The sequence below is a fragment of the Pongo abelii genome, chromosome 2 (assembly GCF_028885655.2).
Source record: "Pongo abelii isolate AG06213 chromosome 2, NHGRI_mPonAbe1-v2.0_pri, whole genome shotgun sequence".
Taxonomy (NCBI): Eukaryota; Metazoa; Chordata; class Mammalia; order Primates; family Hominidae; genus Pongo; species Pongo abelii.
In genome coordinates this window covers 187,708,499-187,725,919 of record NC_085928.1, presented here as the reverse complement: position 1 = coordinate 187,725,919, position 17,421 = coordinate 187,708,499, and the positions used below count along the sequence as shown (strand labels likewise).

At 38.3% G+C, this 17,421-nt stretch overlaps 1 long non-coding RNA gene across 1 annotated transcript in view; it reads right to left on the bottom strand.

Annotated features, from left to right (window-relative positions):
* LOC112132709 (uncharacterized) overlaps nucleotides 1-17,421 on the bottom strand; it is a 306,500-nt gene that overhangs the window by 25,127 nt on the left and 263,952 nt on the right. The window lies entirely within an intron of this gene.

Below are 17,421 nucleotides of genomic sequence, written 5' to 3'. Positions count from 1 at the left end.
TAAATTGGCCTTAAATTGCAAGCCCCTTGTGAAAGGGTATTCATATTGCTCATTTTTATTTCATTAATACAAGTTACACAAAGCTTTATATAAAATAAGTACTCAATATGTAGTCATTAAGTTGACGTGGGATGAGGATCTGCACTGAAAATGGAAGCCAGAGGACCCGAGAGTCAGGCTGGGCCTGAAGGACTAAGTGGGTAGTCAAGGCAAGAGCAAACATATCCTCGGAAAGGGAAAGACAGACTAGGCAGAGAGACTTTGTAGCAGTCTGAGAAAGAGGGGGCAGCATTCCAGATGAGAGGTCAGGCAACAAGAGCTCAAGAGTTCAAGGCCTCAGCGGTCAGAGAGAAAGAAGAACTAACGAGATGTAAATGAGCAGCTCAAAGAAGCTTCATAAAACAAAAGGACAATTTAGGACCAAAAATGATCTCATCAAGTCATTGAGAAACTGGATGGCCAGTGGTCTTGGCAGGTTGTGCCCTGGGACTCAAAACAGCTGAAGGGGAGCAGCTGCATGGCAATGGAACCCAGACACAGCTGAACTTAAGTTTTGCCCCAGGCTCTGAGCTCTTACATGGTTCCTCTGAGGATGGCCATCAATCCTAGTTCCATTAGTATGAGCTCTGCAGGAGGGGACAGACCACTGGGAGCATTTCGCCTGTGCATTTGCAAGAGAAATCAGTAGCTTTTAGGAGGCCAGGCCACGGACAGGGCCATTAACTGACTAGCTGTTTGAAGAGAGAATTTGCAGGTGAGAAAGAGGGAGAGGCAATGTTTCAGAAGAACACTCAACCATGGTAAGTTAGATGCATGCTTGAGTCTTGGGAAGAAAACTGACTTTGAGGAAGAGAACACTTGAAGGTGATTTTTGCAGAAGGAATGGGAGGAAACTGGAAAGAGAACTCCATGGTAAAAAGAACTGGGCTATGTGCTAAAATTGAAAGCATGGAAATAGAGAGTAAGAGAAAAATGAGAAAATATGCCCTACAGAGGATTTCAAAGGGAAAGGCATTGAGGTCTCTAAATATGAAGTCTCACTGGAGTGGAGAGAATAGCGTTAAGTAGTCATGCAGAAAAATTGTGAAGAGTAAAGAGGTCCCTTGACTAGAAACATCACACCCAAGTGGTAACACCCATATACTGGGAGAAAAAATTGGAATAAGAGTTGGATAAGACTGAAATTAAATGGAAGCTCCATCTGTTTTGCAAAAGTAGTAACCATTCACTATGGCAAGAATAACCAAGAAAATTCATCAGTGACTATTGACTGGGGGGCTACTTTTTGTGAAGCACCTTCCTAGAGGAGGGCATATCCCTATATAGGATAGCGAGGATTTCAGTAGGTAAGGAGGAAAGAACTGAGAAACTGAGCATTCCTAGACAATGCAAACATTATGAACAGCAGGCTAGGACCAGGAAAGTATATTCCAGAGATACGGAGAAGACAAATCTTATTGAACAAAAGCCAGAATGAAGGAGAGAAGGGAAATGGGAAGAGATGATTTTCAGCACTTGAAAGCTTAATCATCATCTATCCCACGGTGAACCATTAATGCCAAAGAAAAGAAGGCACATGGAGATACTGAGAAAAGGTATTCACTGGTTTACAAAGGAATTATTTGGTGCTGTGGAAAAAGACAACACCCAGTTTACCTTTTTAAAAAATCACTTCTCCCCTTCTCCCTCACACCGCCCATATTCCTATGATGATTTTTCCTTTATAATCCTGGACAAGAGGAGTCTGTGAGCTTCTTGGACTTGGGCTGCTGCCATCCTCCTCATGTCTCTTTATCTTCAAGAGTCTCCGCTGCATTCACAAAGGAATGAAGACAGAGATAATTAGAGGAAAAGTCAATTAGAATCTAGATCTCCTAAAATGTCTCTCTACCTTCAGCAATTCCTCAAGTTACTAAAAGTGCTGCTGAGAGGAAAAGATTTGCACTGAGGCAGAACTTTGTGGCTGTGAAAGTAATTCCAAGATGACTACAGAGAGAAGGATGTGACTTGTAAGTACAGGAACACTTGGTATTTTCATTTACAATAATTTGCCTTTGGAAGTAACTCTAGATATTAAGGACAGATGGGCCAGGGAGCTGTGTCAGAATTGACTATTCACTTCCCTCAGGGAAAGAGACCCAATCACCTTAGATAAAAAGGGAAGAGAAGAAAAGGAAGTTAGACAAAACTGGGTTAAAAAGCAAGGCTGGAGAAATCTTCCTTCTCCACACAGGTACTAATTTTAGTAGTCAACTGTGCCAGTAATTTAACCCATGGCTCTTTCAATCCAAGGTTCTATTTGGAGAAGTTTTTTCTAGAAGCAAATTGACATTTGGAGCACAAAGGCAAGTGAATTAAGGCAAAATGATATGCAAAGCCAGGGTTTGGTTTTTTTGGGGTGTTGTTGTTGTTGTTGATGAGTTTTTGTTTTGTTCTAAATACACACAGGGAAATATATTCACATGTACATTCTTCAGAAGGGCTCTTTCTTTTGCACAATAAATTGCTACCATTTACTTTAAAAAAATATAAGATTCAACCCCAGGTACTCATTTTGTCACATCCTGGTGCCAAAATTCATACCAGGGATAAGTAGATAGAAAAAGAATTACTGCATCACAAACACATACATGGAGGAAGGGGAATTCTATTCATATGGATATTTCATGAAATAAAATGAAAGCAACTTCTGGAACCCAAGAGACCTTGGGTCATGTCTTCATTTCAACCTGGAGGCCTCTGCACTGCAGTTTCCTCATCTCTAAATTGAGAGGAATATTATCTGCTTCTCACAGTTGTTATAAGGACACAAGGAAACTACATGCTAAAATTTAGCCAAGTGCTTTGCACATAGTATTTATTCCATGAAAAAGAATTATGTTGGCAGGAACTTAGAAGGCCATAGGGAAGACCTTCACAAAACAAGTTTCCTGTTGGGGTGTGAGGGGTGGAGGTAATAGTGGTTGTCATAAAAACCAGTTTCCATATCACCAGATTTACTTGCCTATCTCTCCCTGAAGTGAATGTTTCATCTGGCACTCAACAAAATGAATTGCTGGGCCCCTGGTCGAGTGCAATCCAGCATCTATTATTGGCATCTTTCTTAATGTCTTTAACACCATCAAAAAAGTGGAGCAACCAGCCAATTGGAGACTGTTCAACACTAAATAAACATTTGGAATAGGGCCATGCCTTTTGCAAAATTACAATCTGCTTAAAATAGACAGCCTCAGAGGTCAGTTTTAAATATGCTCCATTGGATATCCACTTTTGTTTACTTCTATCCAAAGGCAATTTAGGGGCAAGCAACTCAGACAGCTGCTTGGGGCATCAAGCACTAAGTGCAGACACTGCTGTTCCTTGGACAAGACGTGCTGCGCCCTGCTTCTATTTTAAAAGGCCTCCAGCTACAGTTGCCAGAGAAGGCAAGGGCTGTTGAGCAAGTGTACAGGCCTTACAAATGATATTTCAGGAAGGAAGTGGATAATAGGGGCAGGAAGAGAGATTGGCTTACATTTCTGATCTGGAATGCTATTTGGTCTTTAACTGTTCCTACCCCAAGCAAAATTATTTCTTGGTTTTCTGACAGATAGATGGATAGGTAGGTAGGTAGATAGATAGATAGATAGATAGATAGATAGATAGATAGATAGACTGCAAAAAGCCCTTAAAAGCGTATTAAAAAGTTACGTGTCTCAAAAAAACACTTTAAGCAATTAGTTTTAAATGTAAAACATCCCTCATATTTTCATATTTAGTAAAATAATAATAATGCTATCAGATATGCTCTTTTGGCTGAAAAAAAATTAATTGCCAAGAAGAGAATTTCCAGACATTGACGAGAATGGTAAATTTATTATTGAAACACTGTTAGAAATATTTAACACCAAGTGTTCTGAATAAACTAGTTTTCATATTCTCCACTAATTCATCTCAAAATTGAGGACAAAAAGACCTGGATCTAGCAAGTAAGAATGTTCTTAAACATTCAGAATATTATATTTGAAAAAAGAAAAAAATTGTTCTGAGAAAATCTGCCTTGTCTACTCAAGCAGGCCTGAACTGATTCCACTTCACTGAATGTTTATATAATATATAATTACTCCACTCCATTCAGGAGCTAAGTATACACAGCTCGTGTTTGTTCCCAATTGTTTTAGGTATGTTTGTTTCCTCGACTAGATAGTAAGCATTCTGAGAAAAGTGGCTGTATATTATATTTATTCCATACTTTTTGGTTACCTGTTTAGTGCTTGGTACATAGAAAGCCTTCAGTAAATAATTGCTGAATGAAAAAAATTTATTGCTACAGTTTGCAGTGTCTCTAATAATAAATATCTCTTCAACTAGTATTATAGTCAACATGTAGGTATATTAGAATCATCTAGGAGAGCATTTAAAACATTCCTATGCCCCATGCTAGAAGTTGCTTTTAAAACAAAGACAATAAAGAGTTATGCCTTTGTCATGAAGGAGCTAAAAAATCTAGGGTAGAAGGCAGGCATCATAGATAAATAAATATGATTCAAAATTACTTCAGATAGACAAGTTACATCTCCATTGATCATATTGCAGTTTCTTTAGTTACCTATAATTTCTGAAGATATACTATGGTAATCTTAATTGGACCTGCATATTCCCTAAGCCTTCTTCAATAACTTATTTACTAACAGTCCTCTAAGATAGGGTTATTTTTGCAGATGTCTAAATTCATCTGTTGTATGCTGATGTTAACTAGTTTTGCTTACAGAAGGGAGTCCTCTTTATGCATTCTAGGGAAAAATAGCATGCATGAAGTAGCTTTATGTCTACAACACAATATATTAACACTATGCATTCCAGCAAAGATAAAATAACACAGATACATTTTATCTTCCCACCTGAAACAAATAAAAAGCTGGAAAAACCAGCTCTCAAGATAGTTGACATTGTGCAAAGAAGGATCGTGATTCCTGAGACATGTGGAACAGAGGAGATGAGTCCTGCAAATGCCCCAACTTACTCCCTGGAGAAAGATTCCAGGCTGTGCTGCAGGGAAAGGGAATCCGGGCAGAGCAGCCAGATTATCTGAGTTGAGGAAATGGAGATGAGAGTCCAGAGAAGCCAGAGAGAAAACTTTCAAGATTTGCAGAGAGTCTCCCTCAAGTATTCAGCTAAGTACTGATGAGCAAATGAGCACGAGAAAATTACCCAAAAGGATTTGAGGGATCAGTGCCCAGAACTTACCCAGAGCCAGTAATAGTGTCTGTTCTTCACAGCCAGAGTAGACAACCTCATAAATCATGGTTTATAGATTAGATCAAGAGTGGTCAAACTATGACCCATAGGCCAAATCCAGTCTGCCACCTATTTTTGTAAATACAGTTTTATTGGAACACAGCCACACCCATTTATTTATGTATCTTCTATGGCTGCTTTCAGGCTATAACAAGAATTGAGTAGTTGGAACTGAAACCAGATGGCCGACAAAGTCTAAATTATTTACTATCTACCCTTTACAGAAAAAGCTTGCTGACTCCTAGGCTAAAGTACTAGGAAGTGCCTAAAGTATTAAGAAATGTCTAAAGTACTAAGAAGTGTCTATGTAGTGGGAAAAAAATTAACCATAGACTAAATGCTGCTCTGGTCCCACCTAATAAAGCTTGCTTTTAAAGTAAGAGCCAAAAGGGTCAAATTGTTTCCAAGTAACTTAAATATGTTCCAGCTCAAGAATATCTATATAAAAACAAAACTATCGAGTACCCAACAATGTATTCATAAAATTCACAATGTCTAGAATCTAATCAAAAGTTACACAACATGCAAAAAAGGGTAATACAATCTATAACATGTGTGTGTGGGTGAGAGGAGGCCAGTCAATTAAAATTAACCAAGAAATAACATAGATGATAAATTAATAGACAAGAACATTAAAACAGTTATGACTGTATTCCATGTGTTGGTGCTTAAGGAAAGACTGAACATGTTGAATAAAGACAAGAAAAATATTTTCTTGCAAATCAAAACCACAATGAGATACCATCTCACATCAGTCAGAATGGTGATTATTAAAAAGTCAAGAAACAATAGATGCTGGCGAGGCTGTGGAGAAATAGGAATGCTTTCACAGTGTTAGTGGGAATGTAAGTTAGTTCAACCATTGTGGAAGACAGTATGGCGATTCCTCAAGGATCTAGAACCAGAAATACCATTTGACCCAGCATTCTCATAACTGGATATATACCCAAAGGAATATAAATCATTCTACTATAAAGACACATGAACATGTATGTTTATTGCAGCAGTATTTACAATAGCAACATCATGGAACCAACCCAAATGCCCATCAATGATAGACTGGATAAAGAAAATATGGTACATATACACCATGGAATACTATGCAGCCATAAAAAGGAATAAGATTATATCCTTTGCAGGGACATGGATGAAGGTGGAAACCATCATCCTCAGCAAATTAACACAGGAACAGAAAACCAAACACCACATGTTCTCACTCATAAGTGGGAGTTGAACAATGAGAACACATGGACACAGGGAGGGGAACAACACACACAAGGGCCTATTGGAGGGGTGGTAGGGGGTGAGGGGAGGGAACTTAGAGGATGGGTCAGTAGGTGCGGCAAACCACCATGGCACACGTAAACCTATGTAACAAACCGGCACGTTCTGCACATGCATCCCAGACCTTAAAGTAAAATTAAAAAAAGAAAAAAGAAAAAAAAATGTTAAAGACCCAAATTGAACTGCTAACTATTTAAAACAAAATAGTGACGATTTATTTTAGAGTTTTAACATATTTACAAGTGAAATCTATGGGAGTGGGGAGGGCTTTCAAAAAGTTTGTGGGAAAATGGAATTAAAAGATAAAAATAAAAAATATAAACTTTATTTTTCAACATAAGCTCCATCAAGTTCAAGGCACTTTTTGTAAGTGGTGTTACCAGCCATTAGAGATCTGAGGGTGGGCCGGGAGCCGTGGCTCACGCCTGTAATCCCAGCACTTTGGAAGGCCAAGGCGGGTGGATCACGAGGTCAGGAGATGGAGACCATCCTGGCTAACACGGTGAAACCCCGTCTCTACCAAAAATACAAAAAAATTAGCCAGACGTGGTGGCGGGCGCCTGTAGTCCCAGCTACTCGGGAGGCTGAGGCAGGAGAATGGCGTGAACCTGGGAGGCAGAGTTTGCAGTGAGCCAAGATTGCACCACTGCACTCCAGCCTGGGTGACAGAGTGAGACTCCGTCTCAAAAAAAAAAAGATCTGAGGGCCCTGGCAATTTAATGATACCAATGCAGTCTTTTTACCTCATTAACTGACAAAAAAATGGATGATCTTTAAAGATTTTTTAAGATTAGGAAACAAAAAGAAGTCAGAAGAAGCCAAATAAGGGCTGTAATATGAATGCCTAATGATTTCCCACTGAAACTTTTGCAAAACTATCCTTGTTTGATGAGAGGAATGAGCAAGAGCATCGTGGTAGTGGACCTTCTGCCAAAGCTTTCCTGATCATTTTTCTGCTAAAGCTCTGGCTGACTTCTCAAAACACTTTCATAATAATCAGATGTCATTATTCATTGGCCCTCCAGAAAGTCAACAAGCAAAATGTCTTCGGCATCCCCAAAAAACTGTTGCTATGACTTTTGCTCTTGACTAGTCTGCTTTTGTTTTGACTGACCACTTCCACCTCTTGGTAGCCATTGCTTGGATTGTGATTTGTCTTCAAAATCACACTGGTAAAGCTAGGTTCCATCTCCTGTTACAATGCTTTGAAGAAATGCTTCAGGATTTGGATCTCACTTGTTTAAAATTTCCATTGACAGCTCTGCTGTTTTCTTCAGCTGATCTGAATGCAATGGCTTTGCCACTGACCCATCGAGTTGGAAGTTTGCTCGAGTTTAACTTTTCAGTCAGGATTATGTAAGCTGAACCAATTGAGATGTCTATGATGTTAGCTATTGTTTCTTCTGTTAATCATTGGTCTTCCTCAGTTAGGCACAAACAAGATTAATGTTTTCCTTGGAAATTGATGTGAATGGTCTGCAGCTTCGGGGTTTATCTTCAGTATCATCTTATCCCTTCTTTAAATAAGTTATCCATTTGTAAATTGATGATTTCTTTGGGGCATTGTCCCCATAAACTTTTTATAAAGCATTAATGATTTCATCATTCTTCTACCCAAGCTTTACCATAAATATGATGTTTGGTCTTGCTTCAATTTTAGCATAATTCATGTTGCTCTGATAGGGGCTCTTTTCTAACTGATGTCTTATCATTCTTAGTACAACAAACTAGATTCTGTTCAGACATGTTATAACTAGTTAGTAAAAGTTTATTTTGATGCAGAGATTTTTTAAAATGTATGCATATTTTTTTCCTAACATACATTTTCCATGAGCTTTTGGAAGACCCTCATATGACAATGTGAGCACGAAGAGTAAAAGGAGTATTAATGGATTGCATTGTTGTAAAGTTTTTGCATTGTGAAATACTTTCACATTATTTGAAGGTGAACTGGGATAGCATATGCGTGTATACTATATCCTCAGGAACAACTACTTAAAAAAAAACACAAAGCAGTAATTAAATACTATATTCATTTTTTTATTTATAATATTTTCATTTGTTTCTTTTTGAAGTTTCCACTTATCTGCTAACACCTCTTACATATTCCATTAATATTTTCCACCTTTCCCATTAATACCTTAGTATATTTACATGGTAGTGTTAACGTTCATTTTTTGAAAGTTGTAACATCTGAGATGTGTTGATCTGCTTCTCCTGCGTTTTTTCCTCTTGATTATGGTTAACATTTTCCAGTTTCTTCACATGTCTTGCAATTTTTTATTGAATGCTAAACATTATATGTAAAAGAATAGTTGAGGCCAGGCATGGTGGCTCACGCCTGTAATCCCAGCACTTTGGGAGGCCAAGGTGGGCGGATCACAAGGTCAGGAGTTTGAGACGAGCCTGGCCAACATGGTGAAACCCTGTCTCTACTAATAATACAAAAATTAGCTGTGCATGGTGGTGCATACCCGTAGTCCCAGCTACTCGAGAGGCTGAGGCAGGAGAATCATTTGAACCTGGGAGGCGGAGGTTGCAGTGAGTCGAGATGGCATCACTGCACTTCAGCCTGGGCAACAGAGCAAAACTCCATATCAAAAAAAAAAAAAAAAAAAAATAGTAGAAACAAAAATAAATCATATTTACCTATCCTGCCCCCCGAAAGGATATCTCCCTTCTTCCGTCAGGCCAGTAGTATTACGTGCTAGTTCAATCTAAACTTTTAGTTGAATTGGGTCTTGTCCTTGTTACAGTTATATTCAGTTCACCACTGGCTTCACATGTTTTGAGGGCTGAATGGGCACTTTCCTCTCAGCCAGGCTTGAGATCTGAGACCTGCGAGACTCTGGAGATCTCTTTATGTTTTACAGTCCAGCTTCTAATTTTAAGTTACTCGAGGATTTGATTTTCTTTTCAGTCCCACCACCAGATTTCTGTGCCTGGAAAGTTTGCCTGCTTTTTTTCTTACCCCAATATGTGTCAGATTCATTCTATCTCCCCCTCCTCCACCAGGAATGAGGCATCTACGGGCCTGTCTCTACTAGGAAGAACTTGTCTTTCCTGGGATTTGATTTATTTAGATTTCTTTAATTTCTTCAAATCCCTGGCAGGTTCAAAATAAATCTATGATCTTATACATCAACAACATATTCACATTGTTGGTGACACTGTCGGGCAGTGGTCTCTTGGGACTTTCTCCATCCCGATAGAAACAGACGCTTACAGTTTAAAATGATTAATACAGTTTTGCCAATTGTTACAAGAATAAAAAATGTGGTAGAAACAAAAAGGCATTTGTATTAATTCAGACTTTAAATTAGAAAAAAAAAAAAAAGAAGAAGAAGAAGACATTAAACCACTAACTTGCCCAGGCACAGTGGCTCACACCTGTAATCTCAGCCCTTTGGGAGGCTGAGGCAGGAGGACAATTAGAGCCTAGGAGTTTGAAATCAGCCTGGGCAACACCTCATCTTTAATAAAAATAAAAAATAAAAAAATTAGCCAGATGTGGTGGCACTTGCCTGTAGTTCCAGCTACTCAGGAGGCTGAGGCAGGAGGATTGCTTGAACCCAGGAGTTTGAGGTTGCAGTGAGCTATGATTGCACCACTTCACTCCAGCCTGGGTGACTGAGTAAGACCCTGTAAAAACAAATAAACAAAAACAAAACAAACAAAAAAAAACCCACTGACTCATGAGACTTGAAACCAAACTACTTTAATAAATTATTTGCATAGTTTGCTAATTAATGAATTAAAAATAACTTATTTGCATAAGTCCAATGTTTTATCTTGAGGGGGAACTTCTCCTAGACTCAAATGAAACTTGAGTCGGTGAGACCTTAAAGAACATTTAATCCAAAGGTTTTCGTACAGAGTACAGAGAACTCTGATTGTTTATAAAAGACTATTTAGAACTCCCACAATATATGAGTGAAAGTCCAGTCTGCTCTGGGTCCCCTTCTCTAAACATATCAATTCTGCTTTAATCAATTTTACATATTGGATTTTGAGTTAAATATCATTTGAAATAGAGGTTCTGATCTCTTCAAAACTATAAAATCACAATCGTATCTCCCTCTCACACACACGAACAACACACACATAGATATACATACATTTTCTTGTTAAGCAGCTGAGGCAGACATAGAAGGTGACTACCCTAAGATCGCATTGCTAACTAATACCAGGAATGATACTACAACCTCTCCCACTCAGTACATTTTCTTCTCCACATGTTCCTTCTTGTGACTAATTAACCTTCCTGTCCTGGACTATTGTAATTCTTACCATGTTGGCCAGTTTCAATGTGGAGCCATGGATGAGCAGTTTTCGTTGGATTGATGAATGATTCCTAGAGCTTTGGAAACTCTAGTGTGACATCAGTTGGACCCAGGTGAAATGGTAATCACCAGTGTATAAATGATTTGGACACTGTAATTTCCCTCTGTGATTTAGTTTGCTTGCTTCCATTGATTTATTTAGAATGTGCTCTGCTACATCTCCCAACCTTGCTACACTTTGAGCACCAATAAATGTCAAACAGATTAGACAGGCCCATTACTCAATGGGCATATTTCTAAAAATGGTACAAAGGTGAAATCCCAGCAGTTTCAGATGATTGGAGTATTTACAGGATGTTAGGAAAACATCTGCTTCAAAAATTCAGAGGTTTGAGAGTTGATATAATGTTTTATTAGGAGCCTACACCATCACCAGTCACTGCACAGATATTAAGCCATGTCAGAGTGAATGAGTTTTGAGTACCTATTATATAGAATAGGCTGTACGGAGATTGGCCCTCTAATAGCCACTTAGAGTGAATACATTTTGCTTTTATCAAAAGAGAAGAGAATGGAGCCCACTTTTATAGCTTTGCTCATAGATAAATATGGGTAAAAGATATTTTTTCCTTCAGTACTGACCACTTAGGTTTGGGCATATAACATCCTTGCTCTAATACAAAGTCACTAAGCTTCAAGAGGCAGATAAAAGGTAGCAACAGTTCAGTAGAACAAACCTTGAATTTTTGTTTATCTTCATTGTTACCACAGTGACTACCAGTGAATTACCAATTGTGGAGCCAAGCACTGTGTACTATCTCACTTAATCTTTATAAGAATCCTGAGATATAGGTACAATTATTGCCATTTTACACATGACGAAACTGAGGTTTGGAGAGCTTAAACAACTTGCTTTCATCACACATGTAGTAAATGACAAAGCTGGATTTCTAATCCAATCAGTTTAATTCCAAAGTCTTCACTTCTCACCACTACTGTCATCAGTTGTGCAGATAATAAGCAGATGAAAGTTGAAATAACAACAACTAGAATAGGTCGTTCTGGTTATTTTATAACCACAAGAAATTTATAATATCCATCAAGGAATCATCTAGGATAGTGTTTGTTGGTGGGGACACACCCCAGTTATTAATGGATTAGTGCTAGAATCAAACTTCCACATTTCCTCTTACCAAGATTTGATTACATCTCCAGTGTTTTCTTTGTGATATTGTTCCCTTTTTATAACTAATGGGGTAGTCGGTGGGAAGTTTGTAAATGAGGAAGCTGTATGTCTAAACAGGGAGAAAGTCAGAATATGAGCTGGGCTTTGCAGGAGCCAACCAGTATTTCCAGTCTATGATGCTAAATTCACCTTACGGTTTTTATATATACATAAATGTATACGTGTGCAGGCACAGACATGCCTATGCCAAAAAAGAGATGGAGAGAGGAGGGAGGTATTGCTTTCTTCTTTTTGCTTTGCATTTTTGAGGGAATGACAGTTAGATTCATCACTTATTAATCACAAAGTTTGGTGCTATGTCTTTAAAATAGAAAAGCATCACTTGATTTTCAATGCATAGTCTGCTAATTGGTAGGTTTTGCCTCTCAACTAAACTGTAAAGGGGAAGGTGCATACTAAACCAATTGCCCTACTTTAGGCAGCTCCTGGCAGGAATGCTGAGATGGATTAACATGCATAACAGAAGGCTTATGTGACCCTGGGAGACAGTAGAACCTGAAATAACCTTAATATCCTGTCAACTTTCATTAGCAGACCCCACTGAACAAGAAAAGCCTTTTTAACAATCTGTCTGGGAAGGAAAAATCCATGTCTTTTTTTTAAACCAGTATTTTTCATCCTGTTCTTTTTTATCCTGGGGATATTTTCTTCCACCTCACTTCTCAGAACAATATCACTGCACTAGACCAAGTAATCCGGCGTCCTGATTTCATCAGATTTTTCAGCCTATATGCCACTCCACAGCCCTTGCTGCCACAGACCTTTTTCAAACATACCCTCATACATCTGGAACACAGGTCCGTGCTGAACAGTTAGCAGTCTAGTTTTAGCAGTGTGTTTGGACAGAAGCAACCCCACCTTCACAGTTGCCTAGGTTCAGCCCTAGGAAGGTGTTCAGGCTCAAGAAAGAGGGCAAGTACTAGTTCAACTGAAGACTGAAAAGCAAAAATATCTTGGAGAAGTATCTGGACTTTCTCAGACGTACACAAATCCAGATGTCTGGTCAAGCTGTCAACTGCATTTGCTGAAAGCATCCTGAGTTACTTTAGCATGCCAAGTGCTGTATGCTCCTCAAGGGAGGTGTTTATGGGGAAATTCTAAAAATACTGCAGCACTAAAACAAATCCAAAATAATTGCATTTCTGTCGCTTTTTAACAGCACTTTCAAGAAATAGACCATTCTTTCTGTCTCAGTAAATGCTTTCCAAATTTCCAAATTAGATGTCATATCTTGAGGTTCCAAACATCCTCCATTCACAAGATATGGCTTAGCCATAGATTTAATTCCATTTAATCAGAGTAGCTGAAATCATGGTTTTAAAAAAATCACTAGCAGTTGAGAGAGATCTGGATTCTTCAAAATTAGCAGCAATGTGACCTTGGGCAAGTTACTTCTCTCCTCTGAACCATTAAAGGGAAGGGGGAAAGTAGTAAAATCTGTTGAATTATTGGCTACTTTACCATCATTACCTTTACTAAATGGTTTTCAGTATTTCTTCTAGTTTTAATTTTCTATTCTACGGAGTTCTTAAATTGATTTAACAAATGTTTACTGAGAAATTCTATAAGCCAAACACAGTGCTGTGCACTAAAAGAGTCATTACAATCAATATGAGGGCCGGGTGCAGTGGCTGATGCCTGTAATCCCAGCACTTAGGGAGGCTGAGGTGGGCAGATTGCTTGAGCTCAGGAGTTCAAGACCAGCCTGGGCAAAATGGCAAAACCCCCATATCTACAAAAAATACAAAAATTAGCCAGGCGTGGTGGCATGCACCTGTAGTCCCAGCTACCTGGGAGGCTGAGGTTGGAGGATCACTTGAGCCCAGGAGGTGGAGGTTGCAGTGAGCCAAGATTGTCCCACTGAACTCCAGCTTGGGTGACAGAGCCACACCCTGTCTCAATAAAATAAAATAAATAAAATAAAAATGAGGATGAAACATTAAAGGATTTTTACGAAGTCTTTTTTAATAACAAACTAGGCCTTCTAGTTTCTTTTTGCATACAATTCAGAAGAATGGCTTCTTTTGGTATGAATGAGGCCACACTGTGAAATAATCCTGTCAGAAATTTGTCATCTTACTCCTTAGGAAATTTATCAGTTCCTCCCAATGCACTATGACTTCACTTATCTGAGCTCCAGTGTGTTTCTATAAAACAGATTAAGCGGCCGGGCACGGTGGCTCACGCCTGTAATCCCAACACTTTGGGAGGTCGAGGCGGGCGGATCACCTGAGGTCAGGAGTTCGAGGCCAGCCGGGTCAACATGGTGAAACCTCGTCTCTGCTAAAAATAACAAAATTAGCTGGGCGTGGTGGTGCATGCCTGTAATCCCAGCTACTCAGGAGGCTGAGGCAGGAGAATTGCTTGAGCCCAGGAGGTGGAGGTTGCAGTAAGCCGAGATTGCGCCATTGCACTCCAGCCTGGGGGACAAGAGCAAGACTTCATCTCAAAAAAAAAAAAAAAAAACCAGATAACTTAGTTAGATGTTTAATTGGAAAAACACAATGTATTGAGAGTCAGGAGAACTGACTTGGAGTCCTGGCTGTGGCACTAACGTGTGGGACAATTTACTTGGTCTCTCTAGGTCTCACTTTCCTGATATGAAGAATTTGGTCTCGATGATTTAGCTTATTCCTAAAATTCTTCTACAGCATTGAGACAGAGTGCAAGAGAGAAAATCCGTCTAAACCAGCACTGTAGAATACAGTCATCACTAACAAGCATTTGAAATGTGGCTAGTTCAAATTGAGATGTGCAAAAAAAAAAAAAAAGTAAAATCTTTCATTGATAATTTTTAATAATGAGACAATTTTAATATTGATTATGTAATGAAAGGGTAAATATTTTAGATATATTTGGTTAAAAACAATACATTACTAAAATTAATGTCATCTCTTTTTAATTTCGTGTGGTTATCAGAAAATTTTAAATTTTCTAGTGGTATTCACATGTGGTTCACATCTGTTGCTCACATTGTATTTCTGCTGGACAGTACTGATCTAAACCCTCTCAATTACCTACTTACTACAAAGTCATCAGCTTGCGAAGAGTTAAGTAGGTCATATTGTTCTGGCCTGCATTTAAAAAAAAAATTAAAGTAAAAAACAGGAAGACAAAATAAGAAAACAGGCCTCTGTCTGGGAAGTGGACATGTCCCTTGCTACCTGAAGCCCCCGAGGAGTTCTAGTTCCCCTCGCTGCTCCAGGGCCTTATTCTGCAGATTTGAATAAGAACAAGCCTGAGAACTAGAGAAGTGGCAAGGCCCTCTGATGTTATCTTAGAAAATGCAGACAGCTAGTGACAGGAGAAAAACATGCCACTGCAAGTGAAAAGGGCTCAGGAGAAAAAAAAAAAAAAAGAGTTGGGAGAAGCCTGGTGTTTAAATCATTCTGGGGGAGTTTGAAGTGAGGGAGGAAAGGGACGAAATTGACCACGAGAGCTCTGCCCTCTGAAGTAAATGTTCTCTCTCCCTTCATTTCTTCATCCTTTTATAATACTTTCCATTTCATTCCTTTCTTTATAGCTTGCAATTCTCTTTGCTAGGCACTTTCACATATGTATCTCATTTAGTTGTAATATGCCTTTGTGGTCAGTATGATTACCCTCATTTTATAATTAAGAAAACTGGAACTCACAGAAGTTATATAACTTGCCCAACTTTGAACAGCTAGAAATTATGGTGGGGTCAGAATCTGAATCTGTAGCTTCTGACTTCAGTGGCTATATATTTTTCCACAAAGCCACATCTCCTGCATGTATTTCAACTGTTCTTTCTTAATTATCTTGTGACATATTTTAAACTCAGCTAATTTTCTAGTTGCTTTATGAAGACAGTTTAGAGGTTATTCTACTTCACATTTTAAACTGCTTCCTAAAATATGACAGGGCTAATTTTTAAAACTCCTTTTCCCACTACTAGCTAAACACTGTCCAAATATTAATCAGATGTGAATACTCAGGCTAATAAAATAAGTAGGCCTTCAGCTCATTTGAATAGCTCAGCCAAACCTATGAAGAAACAAAATTAGCTGATACCCTGTCCGCCTTTCAGTGGATAAAAGATCTGGGCAAGATACATATTAAAACACTTTAGCCAAATGAATTAAAATTAACTTAGTTGATTATGGGAAATTTATAATGCAAATGTGTAAAACTAAACCCTTAAAATCATGATTACATAATTTTGATCATTTAATTTCAACAGAAGTAGCAAAATATTTTTTCTTTTCACCTTCATGAACCACAGAAAAGAAGACAAATGAAATACATGCATTGTGCTTATTTGAAATAAAGTTTCTTCATGTTCCATCTGTAATCCCCCAAATGCCAGCATTAATCCATTCTAAATCCACAAGGCTTTCAGTTCAGACCCCAAGGAAGGCATAAGTAAGGCACACAGAAGCTGTGCCAGTTCAAAACCCACAACAGAAGCCAGTGTATCTGAAGATTCTATTGGGAATTTGACTTCAAACAAATCCCCAAGTGGGGGATTTAAACATATACAGGAGCTGCTATTTTTTTTAAGTCAAAGTAATAGAGAGTACAACTAGCAAAATCATTTTTTTCATTATTTCATTTCAACCTACATTTTTAATTTGTGCTGTAAAATCTTATAAAGAAAGAGGCATTAAGTATGATCTGCCCTCAGAAATTTCAAGGTGGTACAAGGAAATTCAAATACAACAAACACTGACAGATGCAGCAGGTGAATATTGTTCTCATTGCCTAGTAACTTTTTATTTGCAGAATAATTTTGAGTTGTTTCAAGTAGTATTTTCTCTACTGCATTTAAGTATATATATAATGTTTTTATATTACATTAAGAAAAGGATAGTAATTAGAAATTCCACATATTAAAAATCATTAGAAATTAAGATAAAGGATCTATAAAGTAATATAAATCATAAGAAATAGAATTTTATTTAGAAAATTTCAGTGCTCAAGAAACTTTCATAAACACGTCTATAACAGTAAAAAGGTATTTCTATGTGTAAATACGTTCTAGGGAGCTTGGAATGTGTAGTTTGCTAGGCAGAGAGAAAACAGACTTTTTTTCCTCTTCAAATCAGGAAAAATGTAGTAAGAATGTATATACTAAGTATTTCTTAGCAACTCAAACTAACAAAAGTCAGCTCGGCTGGGCACAGTGGCTCACACCTATAATCCCAGCACTTTGGGAGGCTGAAGTGGGCAGATCACCTGAGGTCAGGAGTTCAAGACCAGCCTGGTCAACATGGCAAAACCCCATCTCTGCTAAAAATACAAAAATTAGCCAGGCATGGTGGTGGACACCTGTAATCCCAGCTACTTGGGAGGCTGAGGCAAGAGAAT